Genomic DNA, 16,581 nt, shown 5'->3' with positions numbered 1-16,581 from the left:
GTGCCCCCTGGCCCTCTATGTCTACAGCCATGCTGTCCTAAAATGGGCTCAAGAGGGGCACACAAAGAAAAGCACCCTAGGGCCACCTTGGGGGTGGAGGACCAGAATGGGTGCAGATCTCCTTGGCCAGTGAAAAAATAAATGGAATGAAGCCATTTGTGAGGTGATCTTCTCAAGTGCCTTTCACAGAGAGCACTAAGGTCAAAGGTGATTGAAATGAAGAATCAAAAAACCCCAAAATCTCACAATGTGGACGCGCACTTTGGACTCCAGAGACCAAAATGAGCCATCCAGGGAGATCAAAGTCGTCGGCTGAACAAAACGGTACCACCCTGTTCTGTAACTGCATAGACGTGTCCCCCGAAAACGAGAGGCCGTCATCCTGCACCGACTTCATCATCCCCCGCTGGGTGTACATTACATTCATCCCTGTAGGGGGCGCCAGTCCATTGTAGGGTCCATGCACACACACACACACACACACACTCCAGGTGGGGAGTCTTCATGTCTTTGGGTGTGCGAGAGGACCACCCAGGCAGAACATGCAGACTCCATATGGAGAAGAAGCCAGTATGGGATTTGAACCAGTGGAGCCAGAGATGAGAAGCAGCTGCCATAAACATTGCGGAAGGTCTGAGCCCTGATACAAAAGGTGGAAACTGAGACTTAAAATCGAAAAATCAAAAACCAGAGGAAACACACCTGAGAAAAAAAAAAATCAAGAGAAGAGAGACCCCTACAGAAGGGTCACTGGCAGGGCAGAGTGCCGCAGAAAAAGAATTCAAGAGGACCAAACGGTAGGAGAAACTCCAAACAAGTCTCCACTGGTGGGCTTCTCATAAACACGGACCATCCAAAGCAGCAGACTGTGGATTAAACCACTTGAACTGCAGACGTGTCGGTGGCTGCAACACACACACACACACACACAAGGGAAGACCTGCGCCGGGGCCTTCACATGGTTGGCTCGTTTTTCTCTTTCTCTCAGGCGTGTGCCCTCTACTGGCTTGAATCAGTAAGTGCAGCAGGCCCAAGTCAGCCAGTGACTCACACTGGAGCGCCTCCTGCTGGTCTGCACTGGTAATGTCGAAGTGATGGATGAGCTCAGTTACAATGAGACGTGTAAAAGTATGACGGTGACACTGGGCGCCTGAGGTGGGGTGGATGGTCGGTGGTCTCCACCGCTTTTTGTGGATTGTCTCTGTTATTCATGTTTAAACACACAAGTCATGCACGTCACCCACTGTGAGGCTCGAATGTCTCCTTATTCATACCAAGTCCCCTTTATTGAGTGCGCATATTATTTTATTTGGTGAAATAAAAAATCAAATGACAAACAAAAGTCAGATTATTAGACAGTTGTAAGACGCTTATGTCCATCGTGGCGGGTTTTGTTCCAAATGTGCTGCTTGTGAGTCACCACCTTTCTTCAGTTCTTCAGTTTGTATGAATGGCACTTCATATTTCAGGCATCCTTTCAAAGAAAGAAAAAGACAATCAATTCAAATTCAAATTAAACTCTAATGTGACACTCGGTGAAGCCAGTACTTCAAACCTCAGTCTCTAGTTTAGAGCATTGCCACTGATGTCACCACTGTCACTGTCATAGAGTGCTGGGGGAGCTTAGTGAGTGCGGATGGACACCCTTGATGGGACTTACTGGTGACCTGACTGGACCGTCTACGGTTATGAAAGGATCTGCACAGACGGGACAAACCGCAGCTGGAAACTCGTTAAGTTAAACTGTGCACAGACGGAAGGCCCGTCCGTTCCTGCAGTCCGAAGTGTCTTACTACCCTAATAAGATGGCCATTCTCCCCTTCCAATGAGGATCATTGTGCTCAGTAAGCGCTCACTTTGGAACGTGAAGCCGTCAAACGTTAAATACGTCTTAATATGAGTTTGTTTCTTGGACAACAAAACTTAAAGATTGGATCTTTCGATTCTTACCGGGGCTCTCCTACGGCTGGAAAGGGAGCAGAAAGCTTGGCAGAGCCTGAAAAAGAACAAATAGGAAAGCGGAATAAGTCGATAAGACACGTCACTTCATAACGGCTCTCAGCTAATTGATAACAATACGTTTCATTTATATAGCGCCTTACCCGTGCTCAAGACGCCGTGACAAAGTCATGTGACATCGCTGCATAGTTTAGCTATTTGGATTTTCATGCCAACGTGTATCTGAATGAGTGCCAAGGATTTGGGTTCAATGCCCAGCCTGGCTTGGTCTAGCGGTGCCACAAAAGGGGCAGCCGTGCTATATTATTTAAAAAGCTCAGACTGTGCACGGGGGGCACTGCGTCAAACCTTGTAAACAAACTCCATACCTCATCGAGCACAGCACGAACTCCTTCAAGTGCCGATGGCGTAGCGGTGCCTCCAATCGTCAGCATCTGGTCCTAAAAAAACACATTTCAGAGATTAACTACGCCATGCGACGGCGCTCAGTTGCCGCGTGTCAGACACGCCAGGTGTCTCCATTTAAAGGAGGTTCACTCGGCTAAGCCCGCTTCACGGAGTGTCCCGCCTCCCGACGACGTCACTAGACGCGTGAACGCGCACGATTTGCCTCATAGCTCTTAACTCCATCTTGTGGATGGACACGAAATTGCATTTCAAGCCAATGAAAGCGGATCGGAGCCGCGGCGCCCAGGGGAGACAGAAGCGAACACCACGCGCCCCACACGGTCACTGCGTTTAAATTGTTGCTTTTTCCGTCGTGCCGGTTGATGTGCTGCATTGTGTAGCTGGCCGGTTCATACCCTGCTCATTATCGTCTGGACATTAAGGGCATCGTCTTATGACTGGTAAGATTTGGACTTCTGTTCAGTGTTGTCCAGCATGATGACTTTGGTCGCCACCCTGTAAAACTTCTTCATAAGGTGCCAACCTCAGAACTGCGCTATATACAATTACAAGGGCCAGTTTGTGTTTTGCTCTTTAAGATTATATGTCGATTATTGCGTATAGATACTAAAGTTCACACGTGTCCCCTTAATGTCCTTACTAGTTAAACGTAAGGACCACATCATCCCAGAGTTAATTAGTGGCACTAAGCAGGAAGGTGTGTGTGTGTGTGTGTGTGTGTGTGATTGCGATCTCCGGGGTAAATCCTACCAGCATGGACTCCCACTTTGTAAAAAGCAGGCCAGGAAAGGATGGATGGATGAAATAATGGAGGAAGGTTTGAATTATTATCGAACCAAAGTCTCATTGATTTCTTAGTAAAGCGCCAATAGCCCATCACTAAAGGCGCTATATAATATAAATACCCAACCCACTTAATCCTGAGCAGGGTGGTGGCAGCTTACCACAGCAAGCACAGGGCACAAGTCAGGAATAACACCTGGGCAGGCCACCAGTCCATCGCAGGGTTAACACACACACACCCACGTGGGCCAATTTCGTGTCACCAGTCCACCCAACCAGCATGCCTTTGGACTGTGGCAGGAAACCCCCACAGACACGGGGAGAACTGTGAGGAATCCTGGCATTTGTACTGTGAGGCAGCAGTGTTTGTGCCACCGTGCCACTGTGCCACTCTTATTACATAAACGCTGATACATTATGTCACTTTGGGTCTTCCTCTCTCACACACCACATCCTTATAAGTTTAAATGGCATTCAGTTTTCATTTGAGAAACTCACCAGTTCAGCTTGACCCCAAGGTTTTGGAGTCACGTTCTTAAAAAAGAAAGAATAGTTAAAACAGAATATAAACTTCAGACGGGTAACAAATGGGCATTCACTGATCAGTCCGACGTTTCATTTCAGTTCCAGTCTTCCTGTGGAGGTCTGCAGTGATTTCTACATGATGTTATCTAATCCAGCCATTTAGTTTATTTGACATCATAGGAGTCACAAAATGCTGTGACAGCTTTGGGTAAAAACACTAGTGGGACCGAAGTGGGACCAAAGTCCATCTGTGGGCACATTCAGTGGCACTGGGGCAACTTGGAGTCATCAAACACACACAACACCCACGTCTATGGTACATAAGCTGAGCACCTGAGCCACATGGGCATGGAGAGAACACACAAACTCCAGACTGGCAGGGACTGCACATGAACTGAAATCCAAGATCTGTGTGGCCACAGCCATTTCCACTGGGACACCATGCCATGCTCTCTGAAACACCTCGAAAAATAACAAAATAACAGGACATTCTGAAGTCGGATGGGTTGCTGTGGGAAAGTGACTGTCCTGGTGGCACTGGGTACAAATCAGCCACCATTCCCGAAAGAAATGCCAGTCCATCACAGGGTCCACTCTCACGCTTGTGGAGGTAAATCGGAATTGCAAATCATGGGGACACAGTTGAAAATCCTAAGCACCCTGAGGAAACCCATGCAGACAAGGGGACAACGTGCTGAGTCCACAGTGACAATGACAACGTATGAGAACCGAACCCAGAACTCTGATGCCATCATGCAGCAGCACTAATTGTGCCTTATTATATTATATTATATTATATTATATTATATTATATTATATTATATTATATTATCCTAACTACAGGGTCACGGGGTCTGCCGGAGCCAATCCCAGCCAACACAGGGCACAAGGCAGGAAACAAACCCCAGGCAGGGCGCCAGCCCAACGCAGGGCATGCACACACACACACACCTAATTATATTATATTATATTATAAAATAATAAGTATCTTTGTGTCTGTGTTCCTGTGTGGCCATATGGTTGCTATATCTCTGTCATTATAATAGATGGTGTATCATAAAAAAAAACTGTAGAAATAAAATATATTGCCTTTTTCACTCCAACAGATGGTGCATAACAAACATTAATACTTGTTTGATGAATCCCAATACCAAATGTCATATAACAGAGACATTTGTATTGAATTTCTAATTCCAACAGGTGGAACATTGAAAGCATTTTTCTGTTGAAATGACAAATTTTATTATGATATACATTACAAAATACACTCCAACAGATGGTGCAAATGCTGCGGTATATGTTAACTTTTTAGATTTCAACCCAACTTAGCACAGCTTGCATTATATTATATTATATTATATTATATTATATTATATTATATTATATTATATTATATTATATTATATTATATTATATTATCCATCCATCCATTATCCAACCTGCTATATCCTAACTACAGGGTCACGGGGTCTGCTGGAGTCCATCCCAGCCAACACAGGGCACAAGGCAGGAAACAAAACCCAGGCAGGACGCCAGCCCACCACAATATTATATTATATTATATTATATTATATTATATTATATTATATTATATTATATTATATTATATTATATTGTCCACACTAATAAAAGGATAATTGTCTGTGTGTTACTGCACCTGTGTGTCCACCCAATTGCTACATCTTTATCAGTATAATAGATGATGCATTTGTCATTCCAACAGATCAGAATCATTTTTAGCAAAGCATTTTATTGCTGCACATGTTTGTGATTCACCATCTGTTGAAGTGACAAATGCAATGCAATTTACTACCACGTGCATTACAAAATACACTCCAACAGATGGTGCACTGCAGACTTTAATGCAGAGGTCTAAATTGAGTACTTAGATTTCAACCCTTCTTAGTACAACTAGTATTATATTATATTATATTATATTATATTATATTATATTATATTATATTATATTATATTATATTATATTATATTATAATCTTAAAAGAAACCCACTCACCTGCATGGACTGCTGTGGCCTGAGCACCGCCGGCTCCATTGGCTGCTGGGTTTGGGTTCAGTGGCAGCTGCTGGACTGCTGGCTGTTTCTGAGGTGGGTACCCATAGGCAATGAAGAAGGGCCTCACCTGTCAAGGAGTGAAAAATAAAATTGAAATCCGGGACATCAAGGCTCCTTACCTGACACTTTAGCAGTTTATTGGTTTGTAATTCATTTTTCATTTTCTGATTGAGTATTTAGAACATCACCTGTCCTCCTGCTTGTTGGGGGAACATAAAGGATGGATAGTATGAGGGCAACACCTTAGGGAAGAAGAAAAAGAAGAAGAAGAGAAATTGAGCAGGGAGCAGAGAAAGTGAAGAAAGAACAAACAGACAACATCAAATCAAGGATCCCAGTAAAGCTAATAAAGCTCACCTGGTTCGGCTGCAAAGGGACACCGGACTCCTGTGGGGACAGGGGCTGCTGTGGCACAGAGATGGCTGTCTGGTCACCTTGAACTGCAGGGAGGAGTACCTGTGGGGGGACGCCACTCTGAGAAGGAACAAGAACTTGAGAGGGCAGAAGGACCTGAGATGGCAGGGAACCTGTTGGCTGCACGGACCCCTGGCCGGAAATGCCTACTTGAGGGGTGAGGGTCAATTGAGGAGGAAGCGCCATGTCAGTCTGCTGGGGCTGGAAAACAAATGAGGGGACAAAGGGCAGAGGCTGGGGACAAAGACAAGAATAAAGTTCTGTTAAAACATTTGAATTCAGGTCTGAATCTACCTGACCATTGATCTGTCTATTTTATAGTGAATTTCATATATACTGTATTATGTATTCTGTAGTGATTTTATATTTGCATATATTATGTACGTTTGTTCATATTTGCCTATTACTCTCTCTATGTATAAAAGTACTTGCCGTGCCCCGTGGCTTCGCCTGCATATTAGTGAAACAGGACAGCGAGGAGCGCCCCACCCGGCTCACCACTCCTGACGTCACTCCATTCACCCCCCCTACACACAGCTTCTTTCTCGGATCCGCGCAATGCTATTGGTGCCGCAAGCAAACTCTGATAACTTAGCACGATGAGAGAAGTCGGAAAATCAACCGAAATGTTCAAGCAAATAAAAAACCGATCTAAATCCGTCAAGTCGTTCTCTCGTCTAAAGCGGACAGACAGACAGACGTTGGATTTTATATATTTATGTACTATCTGTAATAAATATCTAGTATTCATATTGTTCCTTTCATAAATAATAATATATTTTATATAGCGCCTTTATGTCTGTTGTCTGTTACTGTATGTTTCACCTTTTTACTGACAGCCTCATCAGAGCATCCCTACAATAATGAGCACAAACTCCAAAGAAGCCCACGCTGCCCACACTGCCCACAGTGCCCACACTGCCCAGTATATCTGAGTTTTTATTCGAATGCCGAGATAAAGAGAAGCCGACAGGACACGCCCCCTAGCAACCCCTTATGGCGTTACAGCAACAGGTTGAGCGCAATGGCGATTCGGGAAAACTGAAAGTGAAGAAAGAATTGTAGCCAAATAAACGCTTAGCAGCTTGACGGGCCGTTGGAGCCGCGGAGGACTGAAGGAGGTACCTGCTGCTGCTGCTGCTGCTGCTGTTGCCCAAATCCAAGTCCATTGTACGGGAGTCCAGGCAGACGCAGAAGCTGTGAAGAAAACCAGAATGAAAACGATTTCTTTTTAAATCGGCTTTTTTTTTTTCTTTCCAAAATAGGACTTTTAAGTCTGTAAAGTCAAAGCAAAGCAGATGACAATAATGTCAGTAAGACAGAGTCACAGACATTGACAGACAAGAAACCCAAAGGAATTCCAAATTCAGATTCTGAACTGTTAACGTCATGAATGGTGAGCTCGACTTGCGTCCCTTACTTCGTTGCTGTTGCTCGCAGACAATCCAAGCAGACGCGGCACCTGCACGGCAAACACACAAAGACACACACCGAGTGAAGGCCACCTCCATGGGAAGAGAGAGAGAGAGAGACGGTGAGCAGACAGAAACGAAACTCACCGGCAATGCGTGGCCAGCGCCCACCAGGCAGAGGACCACCACGAAGAGCTCCATCGATGTGAAGTGTTCTGAGACCAGAAAAAGGCAAAAGTCACGGAACCTTAAGAACTTAAGAGGAGAAGCCTAAAGGGAGGTGACCAGCAAGGGGACACACAGAGGGACTAGACACAGAAATGAGCTACGGGGTCCCAAAGCTCTGAGGGGGACACACAGAACAAGCGAGACCCTCATAACAAGCTCAGGCCATCATGGTGGTGGCTCTCAATGGCACATCCCAGAAAACAAGATGGAGACCCCACTAAAAGAGGACCCGAGGGTCCGAATCCTCCCGCAGCCTCCCCTGCTCTCCCAGCTCTTCAGATAGTTCTAGGCCGGGACCTCAAGAACATCTTTGACGAGAACAAACCATTTAGCCCAACGAAGTCTGCCAATCCTCTCCAGCTAATTTCTTCAGATGTGAAGACCCCTAAAGTTCTGTTCTCCTCCACACGGCTTGGTCACTTTTTTTTATTGTGTCTCTGGTGTGAAGCAAAATGTTCTATCATTTGTGTGAAATTTACCTGTTACAAGATTCAAACTGTGTCACCACCACCCCCCGTTCCCATTAACCTCCTTTCATAGTAACGGCCGGGACCCCCGATATGAATTCCTTTCTAAATTTAAAAGCCACGTAGCCTCTTAAACTGTCACTCTGTCAGCCTCTTCAGCTGACCCTCTGCCCACCAAACGCACGCCTTGCATGTCTGCCGTCCTCTTAACTCCTCATTTTGAATTTTCTACCACAGGGCCCGATAGTCGGACCTTCTCTTCTCAACATTTGCTTCCTGGTAAAAGAAAACCTCAAATCGGTACCTTTGGCTGCTGGATGAGCTTCTCGCTGTTTCAAGAGTGGAGAGCCTTGACTGCAACTTGTGAGGTGACCTGCCTTTTAACCTGTCACCAGCTTTGAGGCCCACCAATCAGGGTCAAGGAGGCTGCGGTGATTCATCTCGTGTGTCAGGAGGCTGAGGTGACCTCACCGTAGTGGTCATTAGCTGATCACAGCGTCACGCGGGCAAGGAAGACGTAAAGAAGGCAAAAAGGAATCTGAGAAAGCGAAAAGAGCGCCTCGCAAGCCGTTATTATCTTTCGTGGGTAGGAGACGTTTTTAGGTGGGGTGTTTGTTGTTCAAACATGTCTGACAGATGTCCGAAATCTGTTATAAAATAAGCTGCACTGTCAAAGTGCCCAAAAAGATGCCAATCAAAAGAGAACTTAAACCCAGCTAAAAACAGATTATCTGAAAATGTGTCAAATTCAAATGTATTGCACTGATAGGCTTGGAGTCAAGCGCCTTATGAGTTAAATAGCATGAGGACATCATCAGGACAATCTGGAGGAGGACAGGCCATGCCACCCAGCACAGCTCGCCAGCCAATCCTGTCCACTGAGTTCTTCTAAAAAGAGCAACAGCAAGTCGAGTTTTGAGGGTCCCTAATGTCCTCCTGTCCACCACACTATTTGATCACTTACTCCGTGTGTCTGTGGTTCTCTGTCTGTAGAAAAACTTTTGTGTGACCATTCACAAGTTTCCAACTGTGTCCCCGTATTCTTGATGACCTCATTTTAAAGTCACCGTCTCGATTCTCGATTCTTAAACACTTCATTCAGGTCTGCTCTTCATCTCTGTAAAGGCTCAGCTCTTTTCATCTTTCCTCATAACTCATCCCCTGTAGCCCCCCATAATCAGTCTAGTCGCTCTTCTCTGGACCACCTCTTGTGCTGCTATGTCCTTTTTGTAGCCTGGAGACCCAAACTGCACCCAGGACTCCAGATGAGGCCTCACCAGTGTGTTATAAAGGTTGAGCAGACCCTCCTGTGACTTGAACTCCACACATCAAGGCGCTATATAACCTGACAGTCTGTTAGCCATCTTAATGGCTTCTGAACGCTGCCTGGCAGTTGATCATTTCGAGTCCACTACGACTCCTAACTCCTTCTCATAAGGTGGACCTCCAACTTTCAGACCCCCATAGGTGTATTTAAACCTCCCATTTTACTTCCTATGTGTAATTCTTTACATTTACTGACATTAAATTTCATCGTCCACAAATCAGTCTGCTGCCCAAGCCCCTCTCTGATGATTTGATGGATTCCAAATCACCTGCCAATACATCTATCTTGGTATCATCTGCAGACTTAACCAGCTTGTTACTTATCTTCCTATTCTGTATATTAAAAATAGCAGCGGCCCCCACACTGCCCCCTGCTGGTCACCACTCTTAATGTCCACCAAGTCAGATAAGGTTCCTCACACCATCACCCTCTCCTTCCTGTGTCTGAGCCAATTCAGCACCCACATACCCACACCACACCCTGAACTGCCACTTCTTTTAGTTTGATGCCCACCCTCTCATGTGGCACCTTACCACCTCACTCAGGTCTCCTCTTCATCTCCTAAAGGCTCAGCTCTTTAAATTGTTCCACATAACTCATCCCCTGCAGTCCTGGTATCAGCCGAGTTGCTACTCCCTGGACTCTTTCTAGTGGTGCATTGTCTTTATATATTGGTGTAGCTGTCTGTGCCTGAGTTCTAGGAAAGGCGCTATATAACGATAAATGAAAGTAAATCAGTGCTTGAATTGGCTGCGAGCAACAGCAACGAGGTAAGAGACGCAAATCGATTTCACCATTCGTGATGTTAAGAATTCAGAACCGGTCTCTCAATTTTTGCTACAGACAGATTTTGTTTTTTCCTTTGTGCTATGCGGGCAAACAAACAACAATAATGGCAAAGTGGTGCAGCATTGACACATGGTGCCTTTTGTGGCCACTAGGTGACGCTGTGGCTCCCCAAACCTCTGGCACAAAGGCTCAGACAAAGTTATAAAAGCACACAGGGTCTTTATTGTGGGAAACTCTTCCTTCAAGCCTTTCCCACGAGTACGATTAAGCACAACGATGAGCACCGAGCAGCTCTCTCTTGTTGCTCTCTCCATCTCAGCCCAGCAAGCTTCCCGCTCCATCATCCCGACTCTGACTCCCAGAGTTAAGGCAGCTGGCTCCTTTTACTGTATGTGACGCCAGCGAGTCCTTCCAGTGTCCCCTAAGTGTGGTCTGAAAGCACTTCTGGGGGAGGTGGAAGCCCCATGAAGTAAGGTTTCCCAGTCCCTTCAGCAACCCGGTGGCATCCACAGAACCCAACAGGGCTGAGTGGGCAAGCTTCAAGTCCCATGATGGTCCGTGGGAATCTGGGGCACAGCTGCAACCCAATGCCAGCTAGGGGTCCTTCCATTGCGGAGGTATCCCAGCTGGGTGAGGATCATAAAAGATGGCATCTAAGCTTTCAAGCCGGATTGATCGTTTGCTTTAGACTCCCCTCTGCCCGCTTCATTCGTGGATCATTTCTGCCCAACAACAGCTCATTCATTGGCTCCCATCACGTGAGATCTTCATTGCTGAGGGTGGTCTGAGAGGGGAGTGCAATTAGAGAGTAAAAGGTTAAGAAAGGCGACCAGAAACATTAGCAGGTGGGATGTGTGCCTCCGGTTTGTGAGGGGCTCCAGCTTAGCGGTGGCTTTATGAGTGATTAGGGAGCAGCTAAAGGACCCGACGAGCAGCGTGAAACCACAAGGCAGGGGACGGCGACTGTGTACTAACCGCGCTCTCTGTATTGCAACAGGAAAGACGAGAAAACACCGCCCTGAAGTCGCCTCCAAAACCCAGAAGTCCGAGGCGCTTCCGGGTTCCGTTATTTCCTGCAATGATGACGTCACTCTGTCCCAAGATCCTCAGCGCCTCCTTTCCCAGGATACCCACCTCCTAAAATGTCCGTGCTTCACTATACTCATTGTCTCTTTTGATGAACTTCATGACGGACCGTTTGTTATTTGGAGTAAAGGGGACGGAATCCCCAACCCTTATAACGTGTTTTCTGTGTTTCCTTCTCAGAGCGTAAATGTGACAATCAATGAACTTTATTTATTAGATTGTCACCAACACTACAAAAGCAAAGCAAAATCCGTACGCCACGAATAAGAGTGATAGAAGACAAAGAAATGAATGAAGAAATCAACTCCTCCTAAACCAGCAGGTGGGTACAGCGCACAGGGCAGGGCAGGGCCGATGGCTTGGCGTCATCCGTAAAACAAAGGCGCAGTGACAAGGACATTGTCAGGTGACATGCGTTGTAGCGCTGCTGCATCTGTGAATCGTGTTTGGTTCAATCCGCCATTTTAGTCTTTGATCGCCGAGTTATCGAGTTGGGCGACTCTCACGAGCTGTTTTCTTATCTTTGGTTTTTTTTGTCAATGATTACCTACACTAATTGTGATTTATTTTTAAATTTTGCTGAGAGTTTTTTACTTAGTAGAAGAATTTGGAAGTTTGCTATTAATGAAAGTGTTGGACAAATTAAAAACAAAACGAGGAGGAAAGACTTAAAGATCGTTACAACGCAACGTTTAGCCCATTCAGTGACTCGTTTAGACGGGCGCTGACTTCACAGAGGCACACAGCAGAGCGGAGGACTGGCAGAGGGTGACAGCAAGAGTAGCAGGTTTGGGGGTGGCAAGTTGGCGGACCACCCCAGACGCCGCTTTTGAGGTCCGCCTGTCCCGTTCGAGCACATTTGTCAAGTTATTTTATCTAGTTATATTTTGATAAAGTTCACGTGTTATCTTGCAAAAATGTTGGTGAATACCGCAATGCTAAAATCCTTATTTTGATTAAATCTGCGCGCAGGTTTATACAGCGTTTGACGTAACCGGACCCCCAACGTGGGGTTGGTCAGTCCTGAGGCCCCGCACACCCCTAATGGCCATCTCTGTGGGGACCGGAGTGACGCGTGTGCGTTTGGTGACTGCATGACTGGTGCGTGAAGCCTCCCAGTTCCACTTTTCCTGTTGATGGCGTCACTTTCCATACGGGGGCACAGTTTCCATGCCCGGTCACGTTAAACTTTTAATTAATGACACACTCGGTCCACTCAGCAGCTGCTAAACCTCCAAGACTGTGCATTTACGAGGAATGCGGAGGGCAACAACAACACGCCGTGACTTTAAAAATGTCAATCAAAATCATTATGTTAAACGGCAAGCTTTATAAGAGAATTATAAAATATGAAAATAATAAATAATCCAATATATTAACCCCTTGTGGATGTGTGTGCTTCTTCTTTATAGAATTCCACATCCCTGGTTCAATGTCAACTTATTTTGCACACACGTATCCCACTTTGTCAGGAAGGCACACTTTGGGCAGGGGGTGCCATCGGCAGGGAATGGGGGGTCATTTTCATTACGGTGACTTTTAAAGAGAGCGCCACCTGGTGGCTCAGAGTGTCACCTCTCAGCCAGAAGTTCCTCCGCTCCTGCATTTCTGTCTGTTGGGCAAAACCATTCATTCCAGTGAAACGCACAAAGGCTTGGAGATCTGAACCCGTACTTCAGTGTGTTTGAACATTTATGTATTTTTAAGCTGCATATTCAAGCCTGGGTGGCACAGTGGGTAGCGCTGCTGTCTTGCAGTTAGGAGACCCATCTGGGTTCGCTTCCCGGGTCCTCCCTGCCTGAGTGGAGTTTGCTTGTTCTTCCCGTGTCTGCCTGGGTTTCCTCCCACAGTCCAAAGACATGCAGGTTAGGTGCATTGGCGATCCTAAATTGTCCCTAGTGTGTGCCAGCGCCCTGCCCGGGGTTTGTTTCCTGCCTTGTGGTGGCTGGCATTGGCTCCAACAGACCCCCGTGACCCTGTACTTAGGATATAGTGGGTTTGATAATGGAGGGATGGATATTCAAGCCCTAATTTTTGTATAATTTGACAGCCCTAAAAGGATCAATAATAGAAAATATGCTGCCCGGCTCTTTATAGCGAAATCTCAAACTGCCCCCATGTGAATGTGTGCATTCTGGGGGTCCTGTGATGGGCGAGGGTGGCCCCAGAGGCCCTAAATTGGATTCAGCAGGTTGGACATCCTGATCAATAGCTGACATCGTCCATTTTTAATCAGGTGATGTCCTCCACATGTAAAGGACTCTCAGACTGGCAGCGCCTCACTTCCAGGGATCACCTACTGTGCATGTGGCCAGGGCTGATGCCACCATTATGGTGAATTTGGCAAATCATGGGGGTGACCAAACAGTCAGTTGGCACACTAATAAACTTGGTCCAGGGCACAAGATGACTTTGCACTGGCACTGCATGTGGCATGACGTCATGGCACAGAACTCTGAATTCTGCCCAGCAGTTCTATTTTAAACACAGAAGTGAATGATGTTGCCATGCTGGCGTCACGCTGTCCGCAAGCTGCTCACCCCTCCATGGTGTCCCACTGGTTTGTCTAAATACGCTCAGATACGCTTTGTGTGGTCTCGGCCCGGCCTGGCACTAAACCACAAGTGACGACGAGGCCCACAGTTTGACTGTCTGTGACATTTTCAGTCTCAGCAAGCAAAGCTCTTCAAATATGACATCAGGCAGCCGACAATTTGTTGACAGGGATCTCGGTGGGACGCGTCATGTGAAGGACCCAAATGTGCTGTGACCCCCCTGAAGTCAGCAGCCTAATCCCTCAATGAGAATGAAATCACTTCAGAGGTTAAAAACACCGTTGGGACTTTGTCATCCAGTCTTCTGGGCATAAACAGGACAGCGAGACAGCGGGCGCGTCACCAGACGGCCAGCCAGAGGTGCAGGCAGCGTCAGCCGCTGGATTACTCCTAATACTTTAATGGTGTGTTGATCCACACGACTTAACCGACACATCGGTAAACACAAACGTCTGACTGACATAATCCAGGAAAGCCTTGCAAGCTGCAAAGTCTGCACTTTATTTATCTTGGAGGAAACATCAGCTTCAGAAAAGCCGCTTGACACACCGAGACGGATCAAAAGAAAGCGCTGGCACCGCTTCAGTGGTCCGCCTGCTGCAGGCCTCCCGCACTTTCTCTGGTTGTGGACGTGGACTTCAAGTAAAGCCATCAGCCTGGCCTCCCCGCTGCTCTCCCCGTGTCCCAGTATGAGTTTCTCCAGGTGCTCAAAAACTCACTTGGCTTGGCATCCTAAGCTTATCGAATTGTCTGGCAACTCTGCACTGGACTGGCATGAGCCACTGTGCCCTGCAGTGCACTATGGAGGTTTGGTTCCTGCCTGAGGGTCAGATCATTATCAGCACTTATGATGCCAGGTGAGCAGGCTACACAATCTCACTTCTAACTGGCACCCTGTCCAGGGCTGGTTCCTGCCTTGAACCCAGAGCTGTCCGGATAGACTCCTGTGTTAAATTGGATTAACCAGGTCTGTCCGCTGAGAGAAATAAGACATCAAAATCTCCAGACCCGACGGAGTCATCCATTAGGATTCAGTTTAACTACAGCACTGCACCTTTTAAACACTAGAGGGCACCGTGTGATAATGATGCTCTTCTCCTTTCCATTCAGCAGATGCATTTCCACCCATGACGTCACTTCTGGGGTCAGATCACCTAAGACCCACCTCTTCCTCCCAGAATCCTTCATCATTGGAAACACCACCATCTTGGGCAGTCTGGCTGAACCTTAGAACGACTCAACTTGTTTTTATTTATGCCTTTAGCCTTTCATTTAATATTCAGGGTTTGTCGATGCGGCCCCAGACCTCTTTCTGTGGCGTAGTCGGCAGGATCATCATAGGATAACACGATGAGTAGGTCTGTCCGCTGAGAATAATAAGACATCAACATCTCCAAACCAGATGGAGTCATCCATTAGGATTCAGTTTATCTTCAGCACTGCACCTTTTAAACATTCCATTGCACATCCCCAGAGTGTCCACTAGAGGTCTCTTCATGAGCGAGGAGGTCCCCACTACCGAGGAGCAAAACCCGCTGCATTCGCTTCACCTCAAGCCTGGCAAACTCAAAGAAACTTGGTGCTGCCATAGGACTGAAGTGTGCCACTGTGATCTGTGAAGTTTATTCCAACACACACACATGAAGTGGAAACCACACCGATCAACTGACAGGGTCAAACTTCCTGTGACACCCAGTGTAGTGGCAAGGTTGGCACCAGCCTACATGGTGGGATCAGAATCGAGAGATGGCAGACATGTAGGCACAGACACAAATAGATGGTGTTTCAAAACACACACAGACACAAAGCAAAGCCCCAATCAAAAGGAGTGAAACGTATTTACTGTGCTTCTTGCCAGTCTCAAAATGAAAATAATCGAAGAAAAATATGCAGAAAAAAAAAAACAGGAAGAAGCTACACAAACCAAAGCCGAAATAATCCCAAAAATATTCACAAGAAAAAAAAACATAGTCAGTCAGTATCCAGCCCGCTATATCCTAACACAGGGTCAAAGGGGTCTGATGGAGCCAATCCCAGCCAACACAGGGCGCAAGGCAGGAAACAAACTCTGGGCAGGGCGCCAGCCCACCGCAGGGCGCACACCCACACACCAAGCACACACTAGGGACAATTTAGGATCACCAATGCACCTAAGCTGCATGTCTTTGGACTGTGGGAGGAAATCCATGCAGGGAGGACCCGGGAAGCGAACCCGAGTCTCCTAACTGCAAGGCAGCAGCGCCACCGTGCCGCCCATAAAACACAGTGTATATGCAAAAAACAGACAAACAAGTGCACCGCAAACCCAAAGTATAAAATCCCTCAAACAAGGCACAAGCCGCTCTGCTTGATATGCTGTAGTATGGATGATAAACTGGACTGGACTGCCAAGACTGACGGTCTGTACAAGAGAGGACAGAGTCGACTATACTTCATTAGAAGGCTGGCGTCCTTCAACATCTGCAATAAGATGCTGCAGATGTTCTACCAGACGGTTGTGGCGAGTGCCCTCTTCTATGTGGTGGTGTGCTGGGGAGGCAGCATAAAGAAGAGG

The 16,581-nt window shown here is 46.7% G+C and overlaps 1 pseudogene; it reads right to left on the bottom strand.

The window, feature by feature from the left end:
• Positions 1-1,384: 1,384 nt before the first annotated feature.
• LOC120527065 lies at positions 1,385-8,650 on the bottom strand (annotated as a pseudogene).
• Between the last annotated feature and the right edge of the window lie 7,931 nt (positions 8,651-16,581).

This window comes from Polypterus senegalus, chromosome 4, assembly GCF_016835505.1.
Source record: "Polypterus senegalus isolate Bchr_013 chromosome 4, ASM1683550v1, whole genome shotgun sequence".
NCBI lineage: Eukaryota > Metazoa > Chordata > Cladistia > Polypteriformes > Polypteridae > Polypterus > Polypterus senegalus.
This window is presented reverse-complemented; position numbering and strand designations above follow the sequence as displayed.